Source organism: Hyla sarda, chromosome 11 (genome assembly GCF_029499605.1).
Source record: "Hyla sarda isolate aHylSar1 chromosome 11, aHylSar1.hap1, whole genome shotgun sequence".
Lineage (NCBI taxonomy): Eukaryota > Metazoa > Chordata > Amphibia > Anura > Hylidae > Hyla > Hyla sarda.
The window spans coordinates 54,465,897-54,479,788 of record NC_079199.1 but is presented as its reverse complement, the minus strand read 5'-3'; the positions used below and the strand labels follow the sequence as shown (position 1 = coordinate 54,479,788).

Below are 13,892 nucleotides of genomic sequence, written 5' to 3'. Positions count from 1 at the left end.
TGGCTCAGACATAGTCACAGCCTGTGTAAATGTTCCAGAACATAGCATCTCTAGTAAGTGGCTTAGGGGGCACATAGGATCTCTATGAGGGACATTTATCAATGTTTGCTTATGTATTCTTTTTTTTAGTAATTTTTTCCTTACTTTTTTTTTGCTTATGTGCGACGTATTTATCAACTGGTTTCAGCCTGTTGATAATTTTCTTTCACGTAAGCAATTTTTCCTTTTTTACTTTGGTAGTAGCTTTTTCTGCTCCATGTTTGAGCTGGAGTAAATTTAGTAAATTTTTAACGCTGTTGCGACTTTTCTTTTGCGCAGTTGCGACTGTCGCAGTTAATAAATACCTGACTACCCGTAGTCCATTTTAAAATTATTACTACATAGTAAATTTTAGGAAAACTTGCTTTTCTCGCTTTCCAGTCAAAATGTCGCACGAAAAATCGTGTAGTCGCAGTTGCGACAATTTTGCGACAATTATAGTAAAGAAAATCTGACTAAACCCGTTGATAAATGTCCATAAATATTTTTATTGTCCCTCCCTTCCCAATTACCTCTGTGCGTGATTAAAGACCCCCCACTGATCTCTGGGGGACAGAAAATTTGAGCTTTAGGGGTAGGATATGTGGAGGGCACATTTAGGCATGACACTGTCCTAGTAGGTGGCAGGCCTACAGGTTCTGTGATTAAAGCAAGGCCGCTCAGTGGCGACAAGTGGGTCTGGCAGTGGCAAACACACGCACACATTCACTTGCAGTAACTTTTACTTGCATAAATCCAGCAAATAACAGCACAATAATGAACAGTTGCAAACTATGATTTCAAATACAACTCTTGGGTTGCAGTTCCCTTCTCTCAAGGTTAAAAAAGGGATTTCTCAGTCTTCAGCTTATCATCCATCACAATGTGAGCCTTCTAGACCAATTTAAAGGAAAACTGTCACCCTGATAACCCACACTAGACCCAATACAATGGGTTATAGTGTTGGTGACCAGGAATCCAAAGAGCTGTCACGTACTATAATCGGTGATGTGGTTGCTGAAATATTGGCTGGCGAAGTCCTCCTTCTGAATTCAGGGAGTCGTGTGCAGGAGGAGGGGTCCTGCCGGCTGGCTGACCCTACTTCTTTCAGTCTTCTCAATCAGTCACCCCCTTAGTTAGGATATTCATATTCTGCAACTCCACGTCCTAGTGACATGAGTCACATGTCACGTGAGCGCTGCGCTCTGTTGGTAGAGCGCATGCGCAGGCAGTTTACATACAGCTTTCATGTCCTGAGCTCTAACTGCTGAAAACAGTCATGTGAGAGCTGTAGGCGCATGTGCTCTACCGACAGAGCACAGCGCTTATGTGACATGTGACTCCCGTCACTAGGACGTGGAGTCACAGAATATGAATATGCTAACTAAGGGGACTGCTGATTGAGAAGACGGAAAGAAGCAGGGGCGGCCAGCCAGAGGGGACCCGGCCTCCTGCGCGCAACTCCCTGAATTCAGAAGAGGAACTTCGCCAGCCAATATCTCGGGAACCACAGCACCGATTATAGTAAGTGACCCATCTTTGGATTCCTGGTCACCCACACTATAACGCAGTGTATATTCGGTTTAGTGTGGGTGATCAAGGTGACAGTTTTCCTTTAAGTATAAAATTACATTTATTTAAAGCACATGAACAGTTAAAGGGGTACTCCGGTGAAAAACTTTTTTTTTTTTTTTATCAACTGGCGCCAGAAAGTTAAACAGATTTGTAAATTACTTCCATTGAAAAATCTTAATCCTTCCTGTACTTATTAGCTGCTGAATACTACAGCGGAAATTCTTTTCTTTTTGAAACACAGAGCTGTCTGCTGACATCATGAGCACAGTGCTCTCTGCTGACATCGTCAATTTTAGGAACTGTCCAGAACAGCATATGTTTGCTATGGGGATTTCCTTTTACTCTGGACAGTTCCTATAATCGATAGAGATGTCAGCAGAGAGCACTGTGCTCATTATGTCAGCAGACAACTCTGTGTTTCAAATGGAAAAGAATTTCCACTGTAGTATTCAGCAGCTAATAAGTACAGGAAGGATTAAGATTTTTTTAATAGAAGTAATTTACAAATCTGTTTAACTTTCTGGCGCCAGTTGATTTAAAAAAAAAATAGTTTTTCACCGGAGTACCCCTTTAATGCACTAGTATAATAAAAGATTCACAGACCGCAGGGCCCTTCGGCTGTGCAATAAAATAATCACTTGAACCTCAATTTACACACACATATATATATATATATATGTATATATATATATATATATATATATATATATATATATATATATACATACATATACATATACATACAGTGTGTTTGCCACAATGTGTTTGTTTGCAATATATATCTTACTGGAAAGAGGACTAATACAGTATGTGTTCAGCAGTGTGTGCTTGTAAACACATTCACTGAATGGTCAGTATTAACTATTAGTAATTCTATGTAGACCACCTAAGCAGATCGCCTAAGTTCACTATTACTCATGTACAATATCTGCCAAAACATTATACATATCCATAATTCCTGTAAAAAAAACATGCATGCATACATATCGGCCGAAATAGAAACAAGAAAAAATTTGCCGATAATGACCCACCTCCCCTGCCCACCCACAGCACAAGTTACAAACACTGCCAGTGCCAGAGGCGTAGCGTGGGGGGTGCAGGTGGGGCACAACATCTGGGGGGGCGCGCTCTCCGGGATAGGAATACATCTTTTTATGTGCCCGGGCCGGCTCCCGTGTGTGGCTGCAGGTGGGGGCCGGCAAGAGCATATAAAAACTAATATACTGTATACTAAAAACCAGGGGGCCTCCAGCTGTTGTGAAACTACAACTCCAGGCATGCCCGGACCGGCAAAGGCTGTCCGGGCATGCTGGGAGTTGTAGTTTCACAACAGCTGGAGGCCCCCTGGTTTTTAATATACAATATTAGTTTTTATATGCTCTGGTCGGCCCTCGCCTGCAGCCATGCATGGGAGCCGGCCCGGGCACATAAAAAGAAGTATTCCTATCCCGGACATCCCTGTCTTTTCGGGACATAAGGATGTCCGCCGGTCGCTCACCCTTCCCCGGCCAGCGCGCGTCCTCCTTCGGTCCTTCACTTCTCCGCCTCTATGGTTGTACGCATGGCATGGGACATCCTGTGCGTACAACCGTAGAGACACAGGAGGACCGCAGGATCGTCGCAGGAGAACGCGCGCTGGCCGGGGCCTGGTAAGTGACCGGCGGCGCGTCATCTTCAGTGTTCCGGTGACCGGATCACTGTGGGGGGGCAGCAGTACAGACATACAGCCCCAGCCATACACTGTATATGGCTGGAAGCTGTATGTCTGTGGGGTGGGTGGAAGCTGCCTACTATTGTGGGGGAACTGCTGACCTAATGTGGGGGGGGGGGAGCTGCCTACAAATGTGGGGGGAGCTGCCTAATATTGTTGGGGGGAGCTGCCTAATATTGTGGGGGAACTGCCTACTATTGTGTGGAACCTGCCTACTATTGTGGGGGAAATGCTGACCTAATGTGGGGGAGCTGCTTACTGTTGTGGGGGAATTGCTACTATTGTGGGGGAGCTGCCTACTATTGTTGGGGAGCTGCCTATTAATGTGAGGGAGCTGCCTACTATTGTGGGGGAGCTGCCTATTAATGTGGGGGAACTCCCGACCTAATGTGGGGGAGCTGGCAATCTAATGTGGGGGAATCTAATCTAATGAGCGGAGCGCTGCATTTTACCAGAAGACGGGGAGAAGTCATTTTCGGTTTCGGTATCGGTTTCGGCCAGACATTTTTTTTTATTTCGGTTTCGTTTCGGTTCTGAAATTTCCATTTCGGTGCACCTCTAATATATATCCTGTAAGGACAAATATCCACAAATCCTGTAAAAGAAGATATGCAGTATTCCTTTGTGTATGATATGCAATATGACGTCCCTGAATCCTATAAGAAAAAATATGCAACGTCCGCAAATCCTGTGAAAAATACAGTTTTCCTTTTATATGCAACAGCGGACAACAGGTATCTATAGTGGTGATTACGTGCCCTTATGGTGAACAGATCCTGCAAAGCAAAATAGTTCCGACTATTGGAGGCAGTCACAGCATTTGTTCCTGCAAAGGAATATTGTAGACTCCACGGTTAGACCAGTCCGTTTGATGGGATAGCGGTGTCACGTTGTTCCAGCTAGAGGTGGCGATGGAGACACAGTGCGGCGGCTCACTCCAGCGAATTCCCGGTGGCGTGTGACATATGCTGGTCCGTTGGTTGCAGGTCAGTGTGTCGAAAGGGCTGAGCGCACACTTCAGGAACATTGTTACGTCCTTACAGGGAATGCTGGTTCCAGTAGTTGTCATGTTGTGTGCTCTGGATATTATTGCAATTTGTGCAGATTTGTATCAACCTCTCCAGGCTTCCACAGGTCTTTCTATTTGCTTACTTGTTGGAGTAACACTCTTTTCAATACAGTTATTTCAAAATGGCAGTGGTGTGCACTATGAAGCTCAATGTTTCTTATACATGGTCTAGAGGTCTTGCACCTGTGTTTACCTAGATTATCCTCAAAATCTGGGGTGGATTATACATGATTCTATCCAGAGCCGAGACTAAACTTATAAACTGAATACAAAGGCATAGTTGTGTATAAAAGGGTAGAAAAATTCTAAAATAATCATAATAATAATATTATTGAGAGTATTATTAAATATGTATCTCCATCATAGTAACACAGTAACATAGTAACATAGTTCATAAGGTTGAAAAAAGACCAGAGTCCCTCAAGTTCCACCTATAACCCTAATAAGTCCCTATTGAGTTGATCCAGAGGAAGGCAAAAAACCCTCATACTAGAGGTAAAAATTCCTTCCCGACTCCATATGTGGCAGTCAGAATAAATTCCTGGATCAACGTTCTGTCCCTATAATTTAGCATACTTAACCAGTGATTTTGTTATTGTCCAAAAATGCATCCAGACCCCTTTTGAACTCTTTTACAGAGTTCACCATGACCACCTACTCAGGCAGAGAATTCCACAGTCTCACTGCTCTTACAGTAAAGAACCCCCATCTGTGCTGGTGTAGAAACCTTCTTTCCTCTAGACGTAGAGGATGCCCCCTTGTTATAGATACAGTCCTGGGTATAAATAGATCATGGGAGAGATCTCTGTACGGCCCCCTGATATATTTTTACATAGTTATTAGGTCTCCCCTAAGTTTTCTTTTTTCTAAACTAAATAACCCTAATTCTGATAATCTTTCTGGATACTGTAGTCCTCACATTCCCCGTATTACTCTAGTTGCCCGTCTTTGAACCCTCTCCAGCTCCACTATATCTTTCTTGTACACTGGTGCGCAGTACTGTTGTTACGCCGAGCGCTCCGGGTCCCCGTTCCTCCCCGGAGCGCTCGCCTCATCCTCGTTGCTGCAGCGCCCCGGTCAGATCCACTGACCGGGTGCGCTGCGGTCCCGCCTCCAGCCGGGATGCGATTCGCGATGCGGGTGGCGCCCGCTCGCGATGCGCACCCCGGTCCCCGTACCTGACTCGCTCTCCGTCGGTCCTGTCCCGGCGCGCGCGGCCCCGCTCCCTAGGGCGCGCGCGCGCCGGGTCTCTGCAATTTAAAGGGCCAGTGCACCAATGTTGGTGCCTGGCCCAATCTTCCCAATTACCAATTAGTGTGATCACCTGTGTACTTCCCTATATCTAACCTCCTCCCATGCACTTCCTTGCCGGATCTTGTTGCCTTAGTGCCTAGTGAAAGCGTTCCCTTGTCTGTTCCTAGCCCGTGTTCCTGACCTCCTGCCGTTGCCCCTGACTACGATCCTTGCTGCCTGCCTCGACCTGCTGCTACGTCCGACCTTGCTTCTGCCTACTCCCTTGTACCTCGCCTATCTTCAGTATCTTCAGCAGTCAGAGAGGTGAGCCGTTGCTAGTGGATACGACCTGGTCACTACCGCCGCAGCAAGACCATCCCGCTTTGCGGCGGGCCCTGGTGAAAACCTGTAGTGGCTTAGAACCGGTCCACTAGCGCGGTCCTCGCCAATCCCTCTCTGGCACAGAGGATCCACCTCCTGCCAGCCGGCATCGTGACAGTAGATCCGGCCATGGATCCCGCTGAAGATCCTACACTGGTCGCCCAGCTAGCCCTAAAGATCGCCCAACGAGATCAACAGCTGGCATACTTGACCTCCGAGGCACTGCGTATTCAGTCACAGATACAGCAGCTGCAGCCGCAGATACAGCAACAGCTACAGCTGCAACTACCATCTCCTCCGCCGGCTCCTGCAACTCCTCCGCAGCAACCGGTCCTTCCTAACCCCTGCTTGTCCCTGCCAGACAAATTTGGCGTAAAGATCGCCCAACGAGATCAACAGCTGGCATACTTGATCTCCGAGACACAGCGTCTTCAGTCACAGTTACAGCAGCTGCTGCCGCAGATACAGCAACTTCAGTCACAGCAGCTGCTGCCGCAGATACAGCAACTTCAGTCACAGCTACAGCTGCAACAACCATCTCCTCCGCCGGCTCCTGCAACTCCTCCGCAGCAACCGGCCGTTCTTAACCCCTGCTTGTCCCTGCCGGACAAGTTTGATGGGGACCGCAATGATTCTGCCACAGCCACAGTCCAGTCCTTCTTCGCTGAGGTCCGTGTTGTCTTCGAGGAGCCTGCCCGAGCTTCTTCTGCCGAGATTGCCCTGCTGAACCTGGAACAGGGTGTTTCTTCCGTTGGCGAGTACGCCATTCAGTTCCGTGCTCTTGCTTACGAGTTGTCCTGGAATAGTGAGGTTCTCTGCGCGACCTTTAAAAAAGGCCTATCCAGCAACATTAAAGATGTTCTGGCCGCACGAGAGACTCCTGCTGACCTACATGAACTCATTCATCTTGCCACTCGCATTGACATGCGTTCTTCCGGATGGCGTCTGGAGCTCCGCCTGGATATGGACTTTGTTCGCACGAAGCGTTTTTTCTCCCCGGCTCCTCTCTCCTCTGGTCCTCTGCAATCCGTTCCTGTGCTTCCCGCCACGGAGGCTAGGCAAGTTGACCGGTCTCGCTTGACACCTCAAGAGAGGACACGACGCCGCATGGAGAATCCTTGCCTGTACTGTGCCGGTACCGAACACTTCCTGAAGGATTGTCCTATCCGTCCTCCCCACCTGGAAAGACGTACGCTGACTCCGCACAAAGGTGACACAGTTCTTGATGTCAACTCTGCTTCTCCACGCCTTACTGTGCCTGTGCGGATATCTGCCTCTACCTTCTCCTTCTCTACTATGATCTTCTTGGATTCCGGGTCTGCAGGAAAATTTTTTTTGGCCTCTCTCATCAACAGGTTCCCCGTGACCAGTCTCGCCAGACCCCTCTACATCTTTTGTATTAACAATGAAAGATTGGACTGTCTCATGTGTTTCCGCACAGAACCCCTCCTAATGTGCATCGGACCTCATCACGGAAAAATTGACTTTTTTTTCCTCAGGTTCTTTGGCCCCAAGAAGAGGGGGAGACCCAAGGGGGGGGGTACTGTTACGCCGAGCGCTCCGGGTCCCCGTTCCTCCCCGGAGCGCTCGCCTCATCCTCGTTGCTGCAGCGCCCCGGTCAGATCCACTGACCGGGTGCGCTGCGGTCCCGCCTCCAGCCGGGATGCGATTCGCGACTACGATCCTTGCTGCCTGCCTCGACCTGCTGCTACGTCCGACCTTGCTTCTGCCTACTCCCTTGTACCTCGCCTATCTTCAGTATCTTCAGCAGTCAGAGAGGTGAGCCGTTGCTAGTGGATACGACCTGGTCACTACCGCCGCAGCAAGACCATCCCGCTTTGCGGCGGGCCCTGGTGAAAACCTGTAGTGGCTTAGAACCGGTCCACTAGCGCGGTCCTCGCCAATCCCTCTCTGGCACAGAGGATCCACCTCCTGCCAGAGGGCATCGTGACAACTGTACACAGTATTCTATGTGTGGTCTGACTAGTGATTTGTACAGCAGTAGCATTATTTCCTTGTCGTGGGCATCTATGCCCCTATTGATGCACCCCATGATTTTATTAGCCTTGGCATCAGCTGTCCGACACTGGTCACTACAGCAAAATTTACTATTAAAGAGGTATTCCAGGAATTTTTTTTATTAGACTATGCTACAGGTGCTGTAAAGTTAGTGTAGTTCATGATATAGTGTCTGTACCTGTGTGTGACTGTTTTCTCACAATTCTTCTGGGATTTTCACTCCAATATTTATTTTTACCAGCATACAAAATGAATGTTGTCTCAGATTTTTCCCAGGTTGCAATGCGGCCGAGACCTGACTCACTAGTCAGCTGATGACAGGGAGCCTATCTGCTTCAATGGGGGGAGCGATCGCTTTGTAGGAGAGGGATCAATCTGCAACAGCTGTAGGCATCCTGATTGAAAACCACACTGATTTGAATGGATGCAGCTCATTTATGTTTCAATGGGTGGGGTGGCTGATGTGTGGGAGGGAGGAAGATGGAATTGTGGGATTTGTAGTCAAAAAAAGAAAAGTCAAACAGGAAATACAAGTTCACAAACAGCTAGCCACAGTGTTAATGTAATCTCACAACATAGCCATTTAGCCCCAAGACAAGCGCAGATCCTTCCTAAGCATGTCCATTACTGATTGGCAGGTACGTACTGTTACGCCAAGCGCTCCGGGTCCCTGCTCCTCCCCGGAGCGCTCACAGCGTTCCCCTGTTCGCAGCGCCCCGGTCAGACCTGCTGACCGGGTGCGCTGCGATAATGTTCCCAGCCGGGATGTGATTCGCGATGCGGGACGCGCCCGCTCGCGGTGCGCATCCCGACCCGCTTACCAGACTCGCTCCCCATCTGTGCTTCCCCGGCGTGCGCGGCCCCGCTCCCTAGGGCGCGCGCGCGCCGGGTCTTTACGATTTAAAGGGCCGGTGCGCCACTGATTGGGTTTTAATTAGTGTCTTCACCTGTGCACTTCCCTATATTACTTCACTTCCCCTGCACTTCCTTGCCGGATCTTGTTGCCATTGTGCCAGTGAAAGCGTTCCTTGTGTGTTCCTAGCCTGTGTTCCAGACCTCCTTGCCGTTGCCCCTGACTACGATCCTTGCTGCCTGCCCTGACCTTCTGCTACGTCCGACCCTGCTCTTGTCTAATCCCTTGTACCGCGCATATCTCAGCAGTCAGAGAGGTTGAGCCGTTGCCGGTGGATACGACCTTGTTGCTACCGCCGCTGCAAGTCCATCCCGCTTAGCGGTGGGCTCTGGTGAAAACCAGTAGCAACTTAGAACCGGTCCACCGACACGGTCCACGCCAATCCCTCTCTGACACAGAGGATCCACCTCCAGCCTGCCGAATCCTGACAGTAGATCCGGCCATGGATCCCACTGTGGTCCCGCTGCCAGTTGTCGCTGACCTTACCACGGTGGTCGCCCAGCAGTCGCAACAGATAGCGCAACAAGGCCACCAGCTGTCCCAACTAACTGTGATGCTACAGCAGCTTCTACCACAGCTTCAGCAACCATCTCCTCCGCCAGCTCCTGCACCTCCTCCGCAGCGAGTGGCCGCATCCAGCCTCCGTTTATCATTGTCGGACAAGTTTGATGGGGACTCTAAACTTTGCCGTGGCTTTCTCTCGCAATGTTCCCTGCATTTGGAGATGATGTCGGACCAATTTCCAACTGAAAGGTCAAAGGTGGCTTTCGTGGTCAGCCTTCTGTCTGGGAAAGCCCTGTCATGGGCCACACCGCTCTGGGACCGCAATGATCCTGTCACTGCCTCTGTACACTCTTTCTTCACGGAGATTCGAAGTGTCTTCGAGGAACCAGCCCGAGCCTCTTCTGCCGAGACTGCCCTGCTGAACCTGGTCCAGGGTAATTCTTCTGTTGGCGAGTACGCCATCCAATTCCGTACTCTCGCCTCCGAATTGTCCTGGAATAACGAGGCCCTCTGCGCGACCTTCAAAAAAGGCCTATCCAGTAACATCAAAGATGTGCTGGCCGCACGAGAAATCCCTGCTAACTTGCATGAACTTGTTCATCTGGCCACCCGCATTGACATGCGTTTTTCCGAAAGGCGTCAGGAGCTCCGCCAGGATATGGACTTTGTTCGCACGAGGCGGTTTCTCTCCCCGGCTCCTCTCTCCTCTGGTCCGCTGCAATCTGTTCCTGTGCCTTCCGCCGTGGAGGCTATGCATGTAGACCGGTCTCGCCTGACACCTCAAGAGAGGACACGCCGCCGCATTGAGAACCTATGCCTGTACTGTGCCAGTACCGAACACTTCTTGAAGGATTGTCCTATCCGACCTCCACGTCAGGAAAGACGCACTCCGATTCCGCACAAAGGTGAGACAGCTCTAGGTGTAAACTCCGCTTCTCCACGTCTTACTGTGCCTGTGCGGATTTCTTCTTCTACCTTCTCTCCGGCGGAGAAAAACTACTCCATTGGTGATCGAGAACTACTGGCCATAAAACTGGCTCTCAAGGAATGGAGGCACCTGCTGGAGGGATCCAAATACCCAGTTATTATATACACCGATCACAAGAATCTCTCTTATCTTCAGTCTGCCCAACGGCTGAACCCTCGCCAGGCTAGGTGGTCATTGTTCTTTGCCCGTTTTAACTTTGAGATTCATTTTCGCCCCGCTGACAAGAACATTAGGGCTGACGCTCTCTCTCGTTCCTCGGATGCCTCTGAAATGGAAGCTTCTCCGCAACACATTATTCCTCCTGACTGTCTGATCTCCGCTTCTCCAGCTTCCATCAGACAAACTCCTCCAGGAAAGACCTTCATCCCTCCACGCCAGCGCCTCAGGATTCTCAGGTGGGGACACTCCTCACACCTCGCCGGCCATGCTGGCATCAAAAAATCCGTCCAGCTCATCTCTCGTTTTTATTGGTGGCCTACCCTGGAAGCTGATGTTGCTGATTTTGTTCGGGCTTGTACAGTCTGTGCCCGGGACAAGACCCCTCGCCAGAAGCCTGCCGGTCTCCTCCATCCTCTGCCTGTTCCTGAGCGACCATGGTCTCAGATTGCTATGGACTTTATTACTGACTTACCTTTATCCCATGGCAACACAGTTATTTGGGTGGTCGTTGATCGTTTCTCCAAGATGGCACATTTCATCCCTCTTCCAGGTCTTCCTTCTGCGCCTCAGTTGGCGAAACAATTTTTTGTGCACATTTTTCGCCTTCACGGGCTTCCTACGCATATCGTCTCGGATAGAGGCGTTCAATTTGTGTCGAAATTCTGGAGGGTCCTCTGTAATCAGCTTAAAATCAAATTAAACTTCTCGTCCCCTTATCATCCCCAATCCAATGGGCAAGTGGAAAGAGTTAATCAGGTTCTTGGTGACTATTTGCGACATTTTGTTTCCTCCCGCCAGGATGACTGGGCCGATCTCCTACCATGGGCCGAATTCTCGTACAATTTCAAAGTCTCTGAGTCTTCCGCTAAATCCCCATTCTTTGTGGTGTACGGCATTCACCCTCTTCCCCCCCTCCCCACTACCATGCCTTCTGGTTTGCCCACTGTTGATGAGGGGACTCGGGACTTCTCCACCATCTGGAAAGAGACTCAAAAATCTCTCCTTCAGGCCTCATCCCGGATGAAGAAACATGCTGACAAAAAAAGAACTCCTCCTGTCTTTTCTCCTGGAGACAAAGTGTGGCTCACCGCCAAGTATGTCCGCTTTCGTGTCCCCAGTTATAAACTGGGACCACGTTATCTTGGTCTTTTTAAAATCAAATGCCAAATCAACCCTGTCTCCTACAAACTCCTTCTTCCTCCTTCTCTCCGTATTCCTAATGCTTTTCATGTCTCTCTCCTTAAACCACTCATCCTTAACCGCTTCTTTCCTAAGGTTGTTGCTCCTACTCCTGTTTCCGGGTCCTCTGACATCTTCTCGGTTAAAGAAATTCTGGCATCCAAGACGGTCAGAGGTAAAAAAAAAATTCTTGTAGATTGGGAGAATTGCGGCCTGGAGGAGAGGTCATGGGAACCCGAGGACAACATCCTTGACAAGGACCTTATCCACAAATTCTCAGGTTCTAAAAAGAGGGGGAGACCCAAGGGGGGGGGGGGGTACTGTTACGCCGAGCGCTCCGGGTCCCCGCTCCTCCCCGGAGCGCTCACAGCGTTCTCCTGTTCGCAGCGCCCCGGTCAGACCCGCTGACCGGGTGCGCTGCGATAATGTTCCCAGCCGGGATGCGATTCGCGATGCGGGACGCACCCGCTCGCGGTGCGCATCCCGACCCGCTTACCAGACTCGCTCCCCGTCTGTGCTGCCTCGGCGTGCGCGGCCCCGCTCCCTAGGGCGCGCGCGCGCCGGGTCTTTGCGATTTAAAGGGCCGGTGCGCCACTGATTGGCGCATGGGTTTTAATTAGTGTCTTCACCTGTGCACTTCCCTATATTACTTCACTTCCTCTGCACTTCCTTGCCGAATCTTGTTGCCATTGTGCCAGTGAAAGCGTTCCTTGTGTGTTCCTAGCCTGTGTTCCAGACCTCCTTGCCGTTGCCCCTGACTACGATCCTTGCTGCCTGCCCTGACCTTCTGCTACGTCCGACCCTGCTCTTGTCTAATCCCTTGTACCGCGCATATCTCAGCAGTCAGAGAGGTTGAGCTGTTGCCGGTGGATACGACCTGGTTGCTACCGCCGCTGCAAGTCCATCCCGCTTTGCGGCGGGCTCTGGTGAAAACCAGTAGCAACTTAGAACCGGTCCACCGACACGGTCCACGCCAATCCCTCTCTGACACAGAGGATCCACCTCCAGCCTGCCGAATCCTGACACGTACTAAAATCACCTTATGGTGGATAACCCCTTTAACTAAGACTCCCAAGTCCTTTTCCATGTGAGTCGTCCCAAGTGTTCTCCCATTTATTACATAATCCCAGCCTGGATTTTTCTTCCCCATGTGCATTACCTTACATTTATCAGTGTTGAACCTCATCTTCCACTTCCCAGCCCAAACCTCCAACCTCCATCACTGCCTCTAGCTGGAACAACGTGACACCACTATCCCATCGTCCGGACAGGTCTAAGCGTGGAGTCGGGAGTGGTGAGTGGCACTCAGTGCCTACAATATTCTTTTGCAGGAACAAATGCTGTGACTGTCTCACTAGGGTCTGAACAATTTTGCTTTGCAGGATCTGTTCACCATAAGGGCACATAATCACCACTACAGATACCTGTTGTCCGCTGTTGCATATGAAAGGAAAACTGTATATTACCTTTCACAAGATTTGCAGACATTGCATATTTTTTCTTATAGGATTCAAGGACGTCATTTTGCATATCATACACAAAGGAATACTGCATATCTTCTTTTACAGGATTTGTGGCTATTTGTCCTTACATGATATAGAGGAACAATGCACATTTTATACAGGAATTATGGATATGTATATTGTTTTGGCAGATATTGTACATGAGTAATAGGGAACTTAGGTGGTCTATATAGAATGACAAATTGTTAATACTGATCATTCAGTGAATGTGTTTACAGGCACACAGTGCCGAACACATGCTGTATTGGTCCTCTTTCCAGTAAGATACATTGGTCCCCCAACATACAATTCATTCAAAATGAACCATCGTTTGTTGAAATCATCGTATGTTGAGGGATCCTTGCAATGTTAAATATAGGAAGGTTTACTCACCTGTCCCCGCTGCTCCGGACCATCACCTCTGCCCTGGATGTCGCCCTCCATCGCTGTTGCCGCGTCCCTGTGGTGTCCCCGTCGCTCCTGCTGCACGGGTTCGTCGTTCCTTATCGCCGTCATGACGATGATGGAGAGCGATGGTGATGCAGGGGATCCCAAAGAGGGCGGTCCGGAGCACCGGGGACATGTAAGTGATCGTCACCGGACCACACGGGGCACCTTAAATGGCTATCTGGCAGCAGCTC

At 49.7% G+C, this 13,892-nt stretch overlaps 1 protein-coding gene across 2 annotated transcripts in view; it reads left to right on the top strand.

Moving 5' to 3' along the window:
- The first annotated feature begins 1,396 nt into the window (after positions 1-1,396).
- The window catches only part of EIF5 (eukaryotic translation initiation factor 5), a 61,939-nt gene continuing 49,443 nt past the window's right edge, over positions 1,397-13,892 (top strand). Inside the window, exon 1 of one of the 2 annotated variants that reach the window (XM_056544946.1) lies at positions 1,397-1,542. The gene's annotated coding sequence lies outside the window, so the exon portion shown is untranslated. The remainder of the gene's footprint in view (positions 1,543-13,892) is intronic. The other variant, XM_056544945.1, reaches the window with a different exon arrangement.